The sequence below is a fragment of the Musca autumnalis genome, unplaced genomic scaffold (assembly GCF_047663935.1).
Source record: "Musca autumnalis isolate F117 unplaced genomic scaffold, ASM4766393v1 scaffold_4, whole genome shotgun sequence".
NCBI classification, from domain to species: domain Eukaryota; kingdom Metazoa; phylum Arthropoda; class Insecta; order Diptera; family Muscidae; genus Musca; species Musca autumnalis.
The window spans coordinates 43,281,107-43,296,891 of record NW_027411977.1 but is presented as its reverse complement, the minus strand read 5'-3'; the positions used below and the strand labels follow the sequence as shown (position 1 = coordinate 43,296,891).

The window sequence follows — 15,785 nt, the reverse complement described above, 5'->3', positions numbered from 1 at the left end:
TGAGATTATGTATGTTTCAAAGCAGAATGCTATGTATTGGTGGTCACTTGCTGTGTAAGTTTTAAGGACTCTCCAATCGTTGACTTTGTTAAGCAGTGTCTCTGAAGCGAACGTGATGTCCTCACACCCTGGGCGTCTAAAAGTTGGTGTGTTCCCCGAGTTTATGGTTATCATACCGAGACGTGCGACCATTTCTACTATGCGCTGTCCCCTTGAGTCAGATGTTGGCATTCCCCCCTCGATTGCTCGAGAGTTGAAATCACCAGCAATTATCAAATCTCTGCACTGTGATCTTGCGAAGTCTTCAATGGAGTTTAGTTTCTCTTGGAACGCATCAATATTTTCGCTTGGGGTGAGGTAACAGCTTATGATGGTAACACTGGCGAGTTGCATCCACGTATATCCATGTCCGTTCCCGCTGGATTTGATGATCTGGTTACTTTTTTGGGATCCAGATTGCTGCAGTTTTTGTGGTATCTTTGAGCCACTTCCCGTCGTTTTTATTTGTATATTGCTCACTAATTAAAACTATATCCGCATTCACTTCTTCTACTATCTTTGGCAGTAGTCCATTTGCCACTTTACTTCTGTGCATGTTTGCTTGGAGAAAACTAATCATGTTGTGGTTGCAGGTTTACATCTGCGGGAACCGGGCATGTGGTTGGTATGCCTATTCGCAATTCCTGAGCAAATGCAGCATTTAACTGGGGTAGTGCAATCCTTCATGTTGTGGCCTATCTGCCCGCACTTTCTACAAACACCCATTGATTTCCGATCTGGGACTTTACAGTCCCACTGCATGTGCCCCGGCTCGAAGCATTTAAAACATCTCTTTATATCATCACTGTATTTAATCCAATATCCAATACGGATCCTTCGTTTTTCAAGGACTGTGTTCGCATTTGAAGCTGTTAGCGACATAAAATCTCTTTTCTGTTCTCGGCTGTTCGTTGAGGAGAGCCTCACGTCTATGTATTCCTTTGCCAGATTCGTCACCTTGTTGATTGATTCGCGGACTTCGTCCTCTGTGGTGAGTGCGTCGAGGTCTATTATCTCTATTGTGACCTTTGATTTCTTGCTCTGCACTATTGCCTCGTCTTTTGTAAGTTCAACAGTTTTGCTTAACTGCAGTTTAAGGGCTGTTCGAAGATCGTTTTAAACTGTTTACCCAATGTACTTTTTGTGCAGGTTGATACTTCTTGAAACCATTTCTTCCTGAGGACCATTACCTCAAGGCCTAAAATAAGCTACGATGTGAAAATAAAATGGATAATGAGCTCGATTACTATCGAATGGAGTGTAAATATTGGTTCGGCCTTTTACATACGCGTACATACATATGTTCCCACAACGTCCCCAAAGGGACAAGTGAGACTTTTTCATATCAATGAGTGTATGGCGATTCAGATTGGGTCAGTGATATGGGTCTTGTTTATTGACGAGTGCGAACGGCGTGTGTCTTACTACACACCACTTGTAGAGAAGTTTCTCATGGCTGTAATTCGCATTAAACTGAAGGGATTTGGCACCGACGAAAATGTTGATGTTCTGGTCAGAGATTGAACCACACGCATTCTGAGTGCAAGGCGAACGTGCTTACCACTGTACCACGGTGGCTCCCTGTATTGTGGACTTAGTCATCTTAAAGTCAGCCATTCCCGTCCTTTTGGTATATATCATCTTCTTTGGCTCGCAAAAATATATCTTTAAAGTGAACCCCTCTACTGTTGTCTGCGAGTGCTCTAAAATTTATGAATCTAATTCCCTAAAAAAAGGTTATGGTGCTGCTGAAGCATTACTCAACATTCCGAATTTCCCCACAACCTATGTAAAATGTGCCAAGACGCTCGGTTATACAGGAATAAAATGAGCTTTTTTCAGTGCCACTCTCTTGGAACGTCGGCCGAAATATGTGATGTTTGTATTGTCGAAATATTGAATTCATGACCAATTCCAATAGTAGAAAAATTTTTATTACCAAGAAGTAAAGAATTATCTGTACCTAAGCTACCATTAACCATAAATCATCGCTCTTCTTTAAAACCAAAACAAATGAACCATTCATTTTTGTTCATTCATTCATTATTATGCAAACTTATGTGAAATGATGTAATCATAAAAAAAATATTGGTTTTAGTTTATTGACTTCTTTCAATTCGGTAGACATTCGTTCGCTCGTTCATTCATGGCATATACACTGTGTCCTCATATAAATAATTATAACAAGTAAAAATAAAAAACTATGCATACCAAAAAAGTTCAGTGGTAATTCTCAAGGCTAATGTAAAAAAATTATAAAAAGTGAAACAATAACGACTGCACTGTACAAAAGATTTAAGCAACAAACACGTTTTTATTCCAAGTGATTCACTTGAAATGCAAAAGACTTAAGACACAAACCTATGCTATACGACGATTGTGTGAGAGTGTGTAATGCAGGAAGAGAGTGAATGAGTTCAAAGAAATGTTTTGTATCCGACACACACTATTTACAATTGTCAACTGATGACTGTGGTCATATTTGTGCAAAATATGTGTACAAAATATGTGGCTAAATGTAGAATAATTCCAATAATTAAACGAAGGAAAAACTACCTACAGGAGGAATTGTTTGGCAACTGAAATCAAGGAATTAATATTATGACATATAAACTTTAGTAGTCTTTCTTCTTCTTGGTTTTTGAATGACACAGACAAACAAGAAACAGGCTACTAATCCAGAGGTCGGTTAATGATATGAAGGAGTTGTTTCAGTTTATAAACGTTAAAAATCAGGGTTGGGTGGGTTATGAAATACAACAAAACACAGACATGGTTTGTTTTACCCCTACATTATATAGTCTCTTTATAATAACCCTTTTTCCCAATAAAATGTGCCAAATATTTAAGAAAACAATAACCAAAACAAACAAAAAAATAAATCAAGGTTAATATATGTTAAAATTATGCAAAAAGAAATAAAAAAATTAACAAAAACTATGGGTGTGAAGACATTTGCCATAAATCCAAAAAGATTCAATAAAAACATTATAATAACCAAAACAAACAAAAAAATAAATCAAGGTTAATATATGTTAAAATTATGCAAAAAGAAATAAAAAAATTAACAAAAACTATGGGTGTGAAGACATTTGCCATAAATCCAAAAAGATTCAATAAAAACATTATAATAATTGGCTATAATTTTTAAACAAAAAAGGAAAAGAAAAAAATAAAAGAGATTAAAAAATCATGCCAATTTATGTGCAGACACAAACACGCCCTTATAATTGTGTGCTGTTCCATAGTGTAGTATGCCATGTCAATTACCACAAAATTTGACCCAATTTCGGTCCAATACTCCAATTCTGTAAACGAAATGAACGACCTTCACACATCTTCTGCGGTGTGTGCGTGTGGCGTGGTGCGTTTTTTTATTTATTTGTACTGCTGTTTTTTTGGTATATCACCACTATGTTTGGTTACTTGTTGTTCGTTCACATTACCTTATCATAAGGTTACGTTTTGTTTTGTATGACTAGCATTTTCTGCGGTTTTTTGTGAGTTTTTTTTTTGTTTCTTAAAAAAGTAACAACACAAATCACTTGTTATTGCCTGTCATCCTCAGTTTAGCTTTAAGGGGGATTTTTGCTTGTTGTTGCCAAATTAGTGTTGAGCTGAATTTTTTTAAAGATATCACTCAAAATGTGATTACATCATGTCCTAAAAGGGCCAACAAGTATAAAATATGAATAGAAAGAGTTTGAGTGATTTTAATAAAAAAACTCATTTTGAATATGTCCACTTTTTACAAATTAAGCTCAGTGGGTTATTGATCGCATGATTGTATGTTTCACTCAAACTGGTTTGAAGCTACAATTGTATTGAGTCCCAAGCAAATGGAGTGATATTGCCTTTACTTATGATAACAAAAATATATCAAATCATATTCCCCTAGCCATACAGAGCTTTTTAAGATACAATTTTAATTTTTATAGGCCTTCGTGATAAGAAATTTAGTGCGAGATTTTTAATTTGACCCATTGTAAAATTAGTCAATGAGATTCTGTACACAAGGAATATTAGTTTGTGGCTTCGGAAAAATATTTTTTTGGAAAAAAAAACGACAATCCTTTAGGATAAGGTTTTGAAATCAGTAAAATTGAGAAAGATATGAACAATTCAACAAACAAAACCAAGTGAAAAAGCGATAGTTTTGGCCGTTTTTCTGATTTCGCCGAAAACGGTGATAAAAACTTAAAAATGACTGAAGTCGGTCGGCCCAAAACGTTGAACTATGACAAGAATTTTTGGTGGAGAAATTTTTTGACCACTAGGAATTATAAATGCCAAATAATATCCAAATTGGGTCGAAAACTTCGATAAAAAACTTCAAAATACCTGAAATCGAGTGGCCAAAATTGTGGATGGAAATTTCTTGATACAAGGCGATTAAAACTTAAAAATATCTGAAAACGGGCGGTACCGTTATATCGGGGCTACACCAAAACGTAGATAACAACAGACATTAAATCGAAGAAATTTCTTGATCACTGGTAACCCTAAATGTCAAATTACATCCGATCTGGACCGAAAACGTCGATAAAAACTTCCAAATATTAGAAATCGGGTTATAACAAAACGTGGACCCATATCTAACAATTTTTGTGGAGAAATTTTCTGACTACTACGAACCACAAATGCCAAATAACAGCCATTGAGACCTAAAATGTGTGTAATGTAAAACTTCAAAACATCTGAATTCGAGTGGTACCGTTAATGAGGGCTATAAGGAACAGTGTGACCAGATTTAAAAAAGTGTTGCAGCTAAATCAGCATTAAAATAATGCTAAAAAATGCTAAAATAAATATTAAAATGCTAAAAAATAATGCTAAATTTAAAAACGTTATTTTTTAATAAAATATACCCTCCACCATAGTATAGTGGGTATATTAAGTTTGTTTTTCCGTTTGTAGCGCATTGAAATAATTATTTGCAACCCTATATTCATAATAAGAGTAAAATTCTTAGTCGATCTATGCATGCCCGTCCGTCTTTGGTAATCATTCTGGCATCCACAAAAATTGAGATAGGACACTGAATTTTTGGAAAGATCCGTCTTTTGTTTGCAGGCAGGTCAAGTTCGGAGATGGACTATATCATTCCAAGTACAGCCCCTATAAAACTGTACCGGCCGATTTCAGGTATAATGCTGTTTTTGGCTACATTTTCAGGCGGAACTGGCAATGATTTGGTATTTAAGGTTCCAAAAACCTTCTCCGCCAAAAGTTGTGAACAAAGAGTCCACGTTATGGAATATTTTTTTAGCTACATCTTCAGACCGAATTAGTTATAGTTTGGTATTTAGGGTTCCTTGTCGTAAAAAAAACCTATCTACCAAAAAATGCGGACATAGGTTCATGTTTTTGGAATAGCCCCATATAACGGAACCAACCGGATTTAGTTTGTTTTTTACATTTTCGGTCAAAATTGGATGTCATTTGGTATTTAAAGTTCGCAGTAGGTAAGAACTTCCTCATCGAAAATTTAGTGCATATGCCCATGTTGTGCTATAGCCCACATATAACGGTACCGCCCGATTTCATGTAGTTTCAGGTTTTTAGAAGACTGAATTATTAGTATTTGGGGATGCCATTGGTCTAACTAACTATTCCATATCAGTTCTGAAGATTTCATGGTGGAGGGTATAACAAGTTCGACCCGGCAATCTTAACGTTTTTACTTGTTTTATTGTATTTGCTTATCCACATTTTATAAAAAGGTACTAAAATATCTCAGATTTCGTGGATAGGATAATGCTAAATTAATATTGAAAAATGCTAAGAAAAATGCTAAATGCTAAATGGAAATTTTGCGGCTAAATACAAAAAAATAATGCTAAATTTAGCTGCCAAAATGCTAAAATGGCCACACTGATAAGGAAACGTGGACCTATATAGACTTTACTGTATTTTTTCGCATCTAGAAATACAAAATCCCAAATTACAACCAATTTTGTGGCCAAATGCTACTAATACTTTAAAAATTCCTTAAGGGGAATCGTCGCCTCCTATTTGGGAGGACCTACGTATATCAACAATTTAATCTGCAGCCCATGAGTTGGAAGTGAATGTTCCGCTTTCACACAGGCATCAGAATAAATGTAAGAAGTGCCTTGAATGGTACGAGAGTTCCAGCGTGCATTGCATATGTTTTGGATCTGCTTAAATGGATCTGAGAGGAGTGAAGTCCTCTCAGTGGAGATACGGAAGACAAACTTAATGCTGTCCCTGAGTTCACCATATCCTGCACAAAGAAGTACTAGATGATTTGAAGATTTAGTTGAGTTTAAAAGTGCTGTTGGACGCTACATCCAATATCTTTGGGTAGTCAGTGGTCGAAATCAGGGCACCAACACCATATTGGTGTTCAAGGGAAGCCTCTTTTCAGTCGCCCAGGTGGTGGAAAGTATGGCAATGGATTTAGCGGTAGATATTGTCATATTCATTAGATAAAAGAACTGCACTAATCAATTACATATGCTAACGGCGATAATCCGCGACGTCAAGATCGTACGACCATCCACATTACCATGACTATGTCGTCTGGAGAATGTGGAACTTCCGAATGGTAGATGGTAAACAGGATATCACCCTGCCTTGGGGAACACACTTTGGCTTCATCAAACAGTTTGGCAGGGTTGACGGTATCGAAAGCATTTGATAAGTCAAGAGCCACCATAACTGTTCGGTCGCAAGGCCTGTTCTGGTTCAGTTCTCGGCTGACATGTGTGGATTTGACGTGTAATGCTGTTGTGGTGCAGTGTATTCTCCGGAATCCATACTTATATTGGTCAACTGGGAAACTGATTCTCATCATGGGGAGGAGTAGTGGCTCTAGAATCTTAGCAGCTGACAACAAGATCCCTCTTGTCAGCCTTTATGATTAACCTCTGCTGGCATCCGTGCCTGGCTTCTGTAGCGCGACCACCCTGACAACTTTTCAGGATTCTGGTATCATATAGGCGGCTAGGGTGGATTAAGGACACAAGGGCTTAATCAATACCATTTAGATTACGTGTGGGCCCAAGGATGACGTCCATCGCAAATTGTGATGGTAGCTCCTCGGCTGGGAGGGCTCGTGTACGGCGTAGTTCACTCCTCTTCGCCATATATTTCTCGGAACGTTCTATAAACTGTCGGTTTGAATAACACGCGCACCTCTTAGAATCATTTAGTGTCATGTCAATGTAACTTTTTCTATAGAAAAAAGTTCTCATGTCCCTGAGGACACTTTTTTCTATAGTAACAAGTTTCCTCAGGGACCTGAGTAATTTTTTTTCTATAGAAAATAGTGTCCTCAGTAACCTGAGAATTTTTTTTCTTTAGAAAAAAGTGTCCTCTGTAACCCGAGGAATTTTTTCTATAGGAAAAAGTGTCCTCAGTAACCTGAGGAATTTTTTCTATAGAAAAAAGTGTCCTCAGTAACCTGAGGAATTTTTTTTCTATAGAAAAAAGTGTTCTCAGTAACCTGAGGAATTTTTTTCTATAGAAAAAAGTGTCCTCAGGGACCTGAGGAATTTTTTCCTATAGAAAAAAGTGTCCTAAGGGACCTGAGGAATTTTTTTCTATAGAAAAAAGTGTCCTCAGGGACCTGAGGAATTTTTTCCTATAGAAAAAAGTGTCCTCAGGGACCTGAGGAATTTTTTCCTATAGAAAAAAGTGTCCTCAGGGACCTGAGGAATTTTTTCTATAGAAAAAAGTGTCCTCAGGGACCTGAGGAATTTTTTTTCTATAAAAAAAGTGTCCTCAGGGACCTGAGGAATTTTTTTCTATAGAAAAAAGTGTCCTCAGGGAACTGAGGAATTTTTTTCTATAGAAAAAAGTGTCCTCAGGGAACTGAGGAATTTTTTTCTATAGAAAAAAGTGTCCTCAGGGAACTGAGGAATTTTTTTCTATAGAAAAAAGTGTCTTCAGGGACCTGAGGAATTTTTTTCTGTAGAAAAAAGTGTCCTCAGGGACCTGAGGAATTTTTTTCTGTAGAAAAAAGTGTCCTCAGGGACCTGAGGATTTTTTTTCTGTAGAAAAAAGTGTCCTCAGGGACCTGAGGATTTTTTTTCTGTAGAAAAAAGTGTCCTCAGGTATCTGAGGATTTTTTTCTGTAGAAAAAAGTGTCCTCAGTGACCTTAGGAATTTTTTTCTATAGAAAAAAGTGTCCTCAGGGACCTGAGGAATTTTTTCTATAGAAAAAAGTGTCCTCAGGGTCCTGAGGATTTTTTTCTATAGAAAAAAGTGTCCTCAGGGCTTGAGGAATTTTTTCTAGTATCCTCCTTTCCCGGATTCGAGAATTATATAACAGTTGCCCCGAATTTACTTAACCCTGCACCAATGTTGCATTGCTTCAGGTGGTCTAGCCACTTTTTCTAGTTAAGTTATGCTCCAAATAGCCTACCAAGGACTAGAATTGAGCAATGTCCGTTCGTCTGTCTGTCTGGCTGGAGCGCACGATAACTCTCGAACGGATCAACCGATTCGATCCAAAATTTGGCTCTCGTAATATTTTGTACAAACTTAGATTAAGTTCGAAGATGGGCTATATCGGTCTACTCCTTCCGGTACCTGCCCCACAAAAGTTCGAAAATGTTCGAAAAATTTGTGTGCACGATAACTCTTGAAGGAAGTAACCAATTTGGCCCATACTTTGCACATCGTGAAACTTCTACTAAACTTAGATAAGGTTCCAAAATGGACTCAATCGGTCCACTATTTCCGGTACCTCCCACACAAAATTTCGGATAAGTGCAGATCAGGACCTGCTCTCGAATAGCTTTGAGTTTTGTTGCAACAACTTGTATTCATTGCCCCCCTTACGACGGTACATGCTTCATCAGGGGCAAGTCCATACTTCCTGAGAAAATATCCTGAAAGATGCAAAAAGCCCCTATAACACCGTGTGTAGTGGATGGAGCGCAAGACAACTCTCGAACGGATCTGCCGATTCGGTCAAAAATTTGGGGTTCGTAATAATTTGTTCAAACATAGTTTAAATTCGAAGATAAGCCATATCGGTCCACTCCTTCAGATACCTCCCCCACAAAAGTTGAAAAATTTTCTGAAAAATTTTGCGCACGATAACTTTTGAACGGAGTGACCGATGTAATCCACACTTTGCACATCCTAATATATCTACCAGATATAGATCAGGTTCGGATATGGACTATATTATAGACTATATATATATGCGATTTGCATTGGCTACCTCCATTATGACGGTAAAAGTTTTTTCAGGAAGAAGTCCACATTTCTTAGGAAAACAGCTTGAAAGGTGTAAAAAATCCCTATGTCATCATATGTGGCTGTCGGAGAGCACGATAACTCTCGAACTGTTCAACCGATTCAGTCCAACATTTGGTTTTCGTCATATTATATCCAAACTTAGTTTCATGGGGCAATACCGGTCCACAATTTCCGGTACTTTTGCCCAATATTTGAAAAATGTCACTAAAATGCTAGGAAGATATTACTTGAATGGGGCAACCAATTTGGTCCAAACTTTGGATCTCCAAATATTTTGTCAAAATTTAGTTTAACTTCTAAAATGGCCCATATCGGTCCTCACTAAGGGTACCTCCCCCACAAAGGTTCAACAGTTGTGTCTTAGTGCAGTTAATTCCTAATCCACATTTTTGTCTGCAAGTTCAGATGTCCAAAAAGGGCCACAAAATTCTGAAGAGACCTTAAATACATTCGATCTGTCCGTAGGTGAAAGTTTCACTTCACATTTGCTGAGGGTATATATCTGTCGGCAAAGCCGACTGACACTTTTTTACTTGTTTCTATTGAAAACTGTATCCTCAGGGACCTGAGAAAATCTTTTATTAAAATAAGTGTCCTCATATAACATCTGCCGTTCTAATATCCTCCTTTCCCGGATTCGAGAGTTATATAACAGTTGCCCCCAATTTACTTAATCCTGCACCAATGTTACATTGCTTCAGTTGGTCTAGCCACTTTTTCTGCTTATGTTATGTTCCAAATAGCCTACCAAGGACTATCTGCACTGCTGTTGCATGAGTTCGTGCTATTTTCAGAACAATCAGGTATCGTGATCCAACACATGATTCTGTACTTGGGTGTATAGTTACTCTTCGAATATTTGCTGCTGTCGAACTACAACGTTGATATTCACGCTTGTTGTTTCGGTAACAATCATCACAATTGAATATTCTGGAGTCATTCTGCGATTGTTTGAGCTTTCCCATCTTTCAATTTGAGCGCAGCCAACGTAGTTCCTGTAGATTAATTCTTAAGAGCCATACACACAGAAAAAAAATTCAGCAAACATATAATGTGTTTGGAAGCAAACATAAATTATGTTTGGATCCAATCATTTAATATACTTGCAACAGTCTCTAACATAACATATGTTTGGATCCAAACCTATTTTATGTTATAACATATATTTTTATGTTAGAACATATGTATATATGTTTGCTGCAAAATATGTTAGAGAGGCGGTTTTTTTCTTCGTGTAGTCTTATATCTAAAGCTCTCAACGTTATTAACTCTTTGTCCATCCATTTGCCTTTTATCTTAATCCTAGTAAGCACGCCCATTGTGCACAGAAATAGATTTTCCGGGCCAAAACTCAAAATTTTTTCGTCACCGGTTGTTGATTTCTATATGGGATTCGATAGTAGTCATATTGAAAACAAAAGGAAACCAACAATTAGGTCGAAATATTGAAAGGCATGGGCGTGGCGTGCTCCTAACAACGAAAATTTTTCCCAATTTTAGAAAATTGAAAAAAGGCAACAACTTAAAGACAAAAATATCGCTTTTTAAATAAATCGCGATTCATGTTGACATTTTTAGGGGTTGTTTATGTTTTCACGATTTTTCTTGGAAACTTGCGGTTCTATTAAAATGGGAATAAAGAAAATGTTGTAGCTATGAAAATTTGCTACTAGATTTATCTTTATGGTATTCTCGTCGGTGTAACCATTTTTGAGATATAGAAGTTCCAATTGGGACAATTCAAATTCAATTCAATTCTACATCGCCCCCTTATAAAACAATGTAATGGCTGCAAATTCCTAACTTAAACTTATATATCTAAAAAATGGTACAACCTAGGAAATGTTACATAAGCCAGTCCTGTAGAGAATTTTCAAAGCTTTAAGATTTTCTCAGGTCCCATATCGATAAGACTTGCAGCATGCAAGCAAAATCGGGAAACTCTAACAAAAAAAAAAAATAAATAAATAAATAAATAAATAAAATAAAAATGTAGCCTGAGCTTCTTTATCTCAAAAATGCTATAACCTGGAAACAAATCATAAAGGTCATTCCTTTAGAGAATTTTCACTGCTACAACATTTTCTTTAGCACCATTTCCATAGGACTTGCGGTTTCCAAGCAAAGCTGTGAAAACCTAAAAAACACCTAAAAATGTGAATTTTGACCGCGATTTATTTAAAAATCCCTACAGCGATTTTCTCTTGTTTTTCGATTTTCTATGAACATTGCTGTTTCAGAATTCACAAAAACTTTCCCTGCGTAAGCGGTTTTCATTAAAAATTAGTTAAGGCGAACCGAACATGACATTGTTTTATAAGGGGGCGATACAGTCAGTGCATTGTCCCAATTTGAACTTCTATATTTCAATAATGGTAAAACCTACGAAAACACCATAAAGGTCAATCTTGTAGCTACAACATTTTCCTTAGTCCCATTCTGATAGGACGTGCGGTTTCCAAGAAAAATCGTGAAAACATAAACAACCCTTAAAAATTTCAACTTGAATCGCGATTTATTTAAAAAGCGCTCCAGTAATTTTTTTGTTTTTGATTTTTCTCATCTATGAACATTGTAGTTTCAGAATCTGCAAAAACTTCCCAGGTGCAAGCACCTTCCATTTAAATTCGTTTCAAAAGCACCGTGACAAGTTATAAAGCATCTCCAATTTCCTTATAAAATTATATATGTACTCTCATTCGTATTTTTATGACTGTTGGCTGTATTATAGAACAAATTTGTATTTCCCACTATTATGAAAAATAATAAATTATTTTAAATATGTATTATTCACCTTTCCAAAAAGTAAGCTGCAATAATTTGAATATTTATACTATCTGCTTTCCGGTCATAATCCGCTATGAATATTTTCCGTCTCATTATTTTTACATGCATATATTTAACAAAAAATTGAAGGGGATACATTTCAAATAGAAAAATCACTTGATATCACATGAGAAATTTAACAATAAAAATTAGCAATTTTCAAATATTTTATAAATTTTGAAAGCACGTTCTCTATTTACGATAATTTTCATTTGTTCAGTTATTGGCGCAAAAAACAATAAAATTATATTCTTTCTAAAACGTGACCACGTGCACCACAAATCAATTTGCGTAGGTATTGATATTTGTTTAGCCTTCGCCAAATAAAACAACATCACGTGTTACCAATGGTATTCAAAATTTTGCAATAAAATAACACATTTAAATTTTTGTGAAGGTCAAAAATCCCTTAAAAAATTAATAAACCAATAACAGTCATAGATCATTTGCCTTAAATAGCAAAAAACCAGAAAAAAAACTAAACTAAAGAAAAAATGGAACAAGTTTAATGACCATCTGCTAATGCAAATGAAGTGGTTTATGTTTGCTGACTAATACATGTTTGTTTAAACTGGTCTTTTGATTATGGACAGAGATTGGTCTTTATTTGAACTGTTTGAACTTCAAGTTAAAGATGAGAAATGTTAATCAAAGATGTAGGTTAATGTAACTTGGATGAAGGTCAAGGCAAATTCACTAAAAATGGAATGCTTCGCTTATAAATGTTTAGTTACCGGTTTCATGAGTTATAAATAATAAGTATGTTCGTTTACACTTCCTGTAATATTTACTTAGTAAGAATTTACTGAGAGAAAATACGAAGTTTTCATTTTCAAGAGAGAAAAAAATAAATAACTAATAAAATAAATGTAATTTTAAAAGTAAGTTTCATTATCGTAGTTGGCAAAAGATGTTTTAGAAATGTTCGGGGTACATTTTTAGGCGTTTGTGGGGTAATTTTAATAAACAATATAGACTTTCTTGTAACTTGCTGTATGTTCGGAACAAATTTTACGATGTGCAATATTTCGCCAAAATCGGATACTCAATTCGTATGTCGCTATTGAGACCATTATCTCAGAAAATTTTGGACTTTGGCCCGAAACAAGTGTACCGTTAATACAGGGTCTGCGAGGACAACCTGCTGCAAAAAAAAAAATCAAAATGATCCAAAACATATCCTTCAAATGCAACTTTGCGAAAATGTTTGAAATTTTGTGTGGGACCTATCCGCTATAGTCTATACTCCATCTTGAACCATGTCTCGACGTGCAACATTTGGGCCAAAACGGTTATTAGGGTGTGATCCGATATGGCCAATATATGAACTTGATCTACGATTAGATAAAATATTACGAGTGTCAGATAAGGCGATCCGTTCGAGATTTATCTTGCGCACCAGACAGACGGCTGGAGAGAGCTAACTCGAATCCAAATTGTGTGTACGATCACAGGTCTTCTCAGAAAATGTCAGTTAATCTCAGACCTTCTCATAGACCACATAACCACTATTATGACAGGTCCTTTCATAGAACATATGATAACAGACTTTTCTATAGAAAATCACAAATCTGCTCATAGAAGAACACGGATCCTTTCATAGACGATCACAGATTTTCTTATAAAAGATAACAGATCTTCTCACCGAAAATCACAGGTCTTATCAAAGAAGATCACACATCTTCTCCAAGAAAATCACAGAAGATCACAATTCTTTTCACAGGCTAACACAGATTTTTTTCTTATAGAAGCTAACGTATCTTCTCAAAGAAGATCACAGATCTTCTCACAGAAGATAACAGATCTTTTCATAAAGATCGCCGATCTGATCATAGAAGTTCACAGATTATCTTATAGAAGATAACAGATCGTCTCAAAGAATATCACAGATCTTCTCATAGAGGATTGCAGATCTTCTCAGAGAAGATCACAGATTATCTTATAGGAGATAACAGATCGTCTCAAAGAATATCACAGATCTTCTAATAGAGGATTGCAGATCTTTTCAAAGGAGATCACAGATCTTCTCATAGAAGATCACAGAACTTCTCATAGAAGATCACAGAACTTCTCATAGAAGATCACAGAACTTCTCATAGAAGATCACAGATCTTATCATAGAAGATCACAGATCTTATCATAGAAGATAACAGAACTTCTCAAAGAAGATCACAGAACTTCTCATAGAAGATCACAAATCTTCTCATAGAAGATCACAGATCTTCTCATAGAAGATCACAGATCTTCTCATAGAGGATTGCAGGTCTTCTCAAAGGAGATCACAGATCTTCTCATAAAAGACCATAGATCTTCTCATAGAAGATCACAGAACTTCTCATAGAAGATCACAGATCTTCTCATAGAAGATCATAGATCTTCTCATAGAAGATCACAGATCTTCTTATAGAAGATCACAGATCTTCTCATAGAAGATCACAGATCTCATAGAAGATCACAGATCTTCTCATAGAAGATCACAGATCTCATAGAAGATCACATATCTTATCATAGAAGATCACATATCTTATCATAGAAGATCACAGATCTTCCCATAAAAGATCACAGATCTTCCCATAGAAGATCACAGATCTTCCCATAGAAGATCACAGATCTCATAGAAGATCACAGATCTTATCATAGAAGATCACAGATCTTCCCATAGAAGATCACTGATATTCCCATAGAAGATTACAGATTTTCTCACAGAAGATTACAGATCTTCTCATAGAAGTTCACAGATCCACCCATAGAATATCACAGATCTTCTCATAGAAGTTCACAGATTTTCTCATAGAAGATTACAGATCTTCTCATAGAAGATCACAGATCTTCTCATAGAAGATTACAGATCTTCTCATAGAAGATCACAGATCTTCTCATAGAAGATTACAGATCTTCCCATAGAAGATCACAGATCTTCTCATAGAAGATAACAGATCTTCTCATAGAAGTTCACAGATGTTCTCATAGAAGATTACAGATCTTCTCATAAAAGATTACAGATCTTCTTATAGAAGATCACAGATCTTTTCATAGAAGTTCACAGATCTTCTCATAGAAGATCACAGATATTCTCATAGAAGATCACAGATATTCTCATAGAAGATTACAGATCTTCTCATAGAAGATTACAGATCTTCTCATAGAAGATTACAGATCTTCTCATACAAGATCACAGATCTGGTCATAGAGGGCCACAGACCTTCTCATAGAAGATCACAGATTTTCTTATAGAAGATAAGAAATCTCCTCAAAGAATATCACAGATCTTCTCAAAGAGGATCACAGATCATCTCATAGAAGATCACAGATCTTCCCATAGAAGATCACAGAACTTCTCATAGAAGATCACAGATCTTACCATAGAAGATCACAGATCTTCTCATAGAAGATCACAGATCTTCTCATAGAAGATCACAGATCTCACAGATCTCATAAAAGATTACAGATCTTCTTATAGAAGATCACAGATCTTTTCATAGAAGTTCACAGATATTCCCATAGAAGATCACAGATCTTACCATAGAATATCACAGATCTTCTCAAAGAGGATCACAGATCATCTCATAGAAGATCACAGATCTTCCCATAGAAGATCACAGAACTCCTCATAGAAGATCACAGATCTTACCATAGAAGATCACAGATCTTCTCATAGAAGATCACAGATCTCATAGAAGATC

General features: G+C 35.9%; 1 protein-coding gene across 1 annotated transcript in view; it reads left to right on the top strand.

Moving 5' to 3' along the window:
• The window catches only part of LOC141401467 (clavesin-1), a 30,240-nt gene that overhangs the window by 12,040 nt on the left and 2,415 nt on the right, over window positions 1-15,785 (top strand). The window lies entirely within an intron of this gene.